The 3,328-nt window shown below is 32.3% G+C and overlaps 1 protein-coding gene across 1 annotated transcript in view; it reads left to right on the forward strand.

Annotated features, from left to right (window-relative positions):
• Positions 1–1,428: 1,428 nt before the first annotated feature.
• LOC106472413 (C-terminal-binding protein-like) overlaps positions 1,429–3,328 on the forward strand; it is a 48,954-nt gene continuing 47,054 nt past the window's right edge. Inside the window, exon 1 of the mRNA XM_013933058.2 lies at positions 1,429–1,825. The gene's annotated coding sequence lies outside the window, so the exon portion shown is untranslated. The remainder of the gene's footprint in view (positions 1,826–3,328) is intronic.

Consider the following 3,328-nt stretch of genomic DNA (forward strand, 5'->3'; position numbering starts at 1 on the left):
TGATGCCAGCCCGTTTGAAGAGCTCTGGACTGAGCGAAACGCGTCGTCGGAAGTGGATAAGACAAATATAGTGTGATTGAAATACTATTATTATACACTCTTCCAATGCTTGAAAATCCCTAACGGATTAGATTTAAAATGTAATAGGCTTAATGCTAATGTTTTATGACAAGTATACTTGTAATATAAATTGGTATAAAATATTAACGTTTTCTTTTTGTAGAATATCAGAATTTTCATGGGAGCAAATCTAAACTTATTCACAGCTGCAATAGTGGAAATGCATTTTAAAGCATTGTTGTGTACTAGGCTTTCAGCTGGGTTCCTTTGGATTTGAATTGGAAGATTCAGGTATATCATCCCCAATTTTGAACTAATGACCAACGGACAAGAGTCAGCCAACAGCATGGGCCGTCATTAAGACTTTGTCCGGCTCTTCGAAACGAATAACAGTCTGGCTGTCACTTTTATAACGCACCCACAGCTTAGTGCTAGCGGGTTAAGCGGCATCACATCTCTAATCTCGGAACTTTACAGTCATCTGATACATTAGGTACTAGGCCCGCTTGGCCGGAATTATTCTGAGATTAACAGTTGACTTACAGTGTCATTGTAAACAACAAGTGCTAGCTATTAAATAGTTAAATCACAAGAGCTCACTTATTTTCACAATTCAACATCACAGTTTACTGAAGATTTGCTTTTTCTAACTATTAAAATGGAAAATTTATCTCAAAGTAATCATAATTGTACTCGTGTGAATGTTTGAGTCAAAAAGCGTATTACTTCGAATAAGCAGTGATTAATCCTAATGCTCGGTGTAGAGAAATGTGTTTGGCGTGAAAGAAGTTAGGGGTTCAATTCTGTTGTGAGAGATGCAAAAACAAGATTACAACATCCGTTAACTTGAACAGTATTTGAAAGTTAATTTGCTTACTATAGATTCTCATTAAATTAGTGATTCCTTTTAAAGCTAAGGTATTTAAGTTAAAAAAATGTGACTTATCAATGTTTGCATGAATCAAACCACTAACAATATCATTTAATGGTCAAACTTGTGACATATAAAAACAGACATTAATTGTATAAATTTATATTACAAAACAGTATCTTACATTTTTTAACTTATCACAAAAAATATTTTGAAAATAACAGTGTAGTGCTACTGAATGATTAATTCAAAAGTGAACAGTGTGGCGATAGAGATATATTGCCTAAGTATTTGCATAATATTTATTATGCAACTTATTTTTGAGTAAAAAAAAATAATCTGTTGCGTTAGCTACACTCAAAAAGTGTTTCTGTGAAGCAATATGCAGACATGTGTTAATCATGGAATTTTCGACCACACCGACTGTGAAACTATCTGTACTCTATTGTCTGTAACGCGTGGTCGCTACCAGTCAGGTGACCTTGAAGCTTGAGCAAAGCGTTGTGTGATAGGATTAGAGGGAACAAACTACAGAATTACTGCTGTGCTCGTTTATATACACGTACATATACAAACATCAGGAATGTTAGGGTAACTGAGAGGATGAAAATGCAGAAAAAAAAGAGAATGTGCTGAAGATTTCAGTTTCACCTTTTTACGGTGTCTCCATGTTTTATGAATTGTAGGCCTAACCCATGTGCCTTCTGCACGATCCAATACTGGTGCTTGGCTCGTCGTTGTACAAACATGTTCTTTTTCTAAGTCCTAGGGCTTTTGTGTAGGCCTAATTTAAGTAATTAGTAAAAAAAATTGAATTCAATTAGCCACGTAGTTTGACTGCAGTCCAGTTTCAACGTCAAGAAAATTAGAGAAGTCTTAATTTAAAGAAGAAAGGTAAGATAAATACTTAATTCTTTTTTTCACAGATATATATATATATATATACCCTTTTCAAATTTCACATTCACGTCAAAAAACAGTTCGAACTTAAGTTAAGATCATTAAGTCGCTTGTAAGTTGGAATCCGTAATACTACTAATAAAACTGTAACTAATAATTTTATGTACTGTGGAAATAACGATCATAGGGAGGTAGGCCTAGTGTAAGCTTAGCGTACATTTTAGATTTTTACAAATTAACGGCAGCGTATTTGATTGGTTATTTTATATAGAAATTATGATATACTTTTTAGTTGTTGATTAAACAGATTTTATTTGTTGCATGTAGGAAATCTGAATAACACTTAACAGGTAACTTTACTTGAGTTATTTAGTAGTGCTATTATTAGTATTGCCATAATGAGTATTATACATAAAGATACATAATAGTTATTATATAAACTACATGTGACAAACTATTTTTTTAATCACATAAATGTTGAATGAAGCACGGTGTACTTGTATTTTTCTATATGCACAATGATTCTAAAGAAATTACCTTATATAAAAATAGTATAGTTATCATTTTATGATTCTCAGTTTTATTTTGGTTAAATACAGTTTCGTTGCTCAAGTGAAGTATATTTTATAATTCAAATTATAATCATTTTATATATGAGCTTTTTATGTTGATTCAACTTTTAGTTTAGCCATTAATCGGTAGCATTACCTCGATTAGGAAATAGTCTTAAGTCACCTGTGTATATGTTCTGTGTAACTGAAAACCTGAAGACTGTTAGTGCATGGTAACATAAAATCCAGGACATTAAAAGCTGTAATCCTGAGAACGCCTTTCCTGGCACTGGAGATAGAACAATTATTAAGGAATGTTGTTTGTAGTGCTGTTGTGAAAAATATCTAGAGTGAGAAAAAACAAAAACGGTTCTTTTAAAACGGTAGAACTGGAATGCGAGGAGACCATTTCGTATTTTAAGCACTAGTATTAGCTTTGCTACCGTTTTCGGAATTAGGCATGCGTTCGAAAGGGAGTGGTTTTATAACTGTATAAATAATTGTAATTTACATTATGTATTGGACTACCTACATACAGTCAAGCACGCATGAAACATGTACGTTAGAATCCTTATGAATTTAATCGTTTCTGTTGTAAGGTTTATCATATGTTTTAAAAAAATGAGGACAATACTCGACGTAAATTTCTAGAAACTATTGTTTACCACAACGTTATAGAAGATTTTTGGGAAAAAATGTGTGGTTTTTGTTTAAAAATTAAACACGCTATGGAAGGGCGTTGCCAGGATTTTCGCGGGAGAAGGCTATTGAATTTTACTTATTTGTGTGTGTGTGTATATATATATATATATATATATATATATGTGTGTGTATGTATGTATGTATATGTGTGTGTGTGTGTAATAAACGTAAAACTACAACTCGATGATAGAACTAACTTGTGTAGGAAATAAAATTATTTATTCGTACGTTTACTAAAACTAAA

This window comes from Limulus polyphemus, unplaced genomic scaffold, assembly GCF_000517525.1.
Source record: "Limulus polyphemus unplaced genomic scaffold, Limulus_polyphemus-2.1.2 Scaffold5311, whole genome shotgun sequence".
NCBI lineage: Eukaryota > Metazoa > Arthropoda > Merostomata > Xiphosura > Limulidae > Limulus > Limulus polyphemus.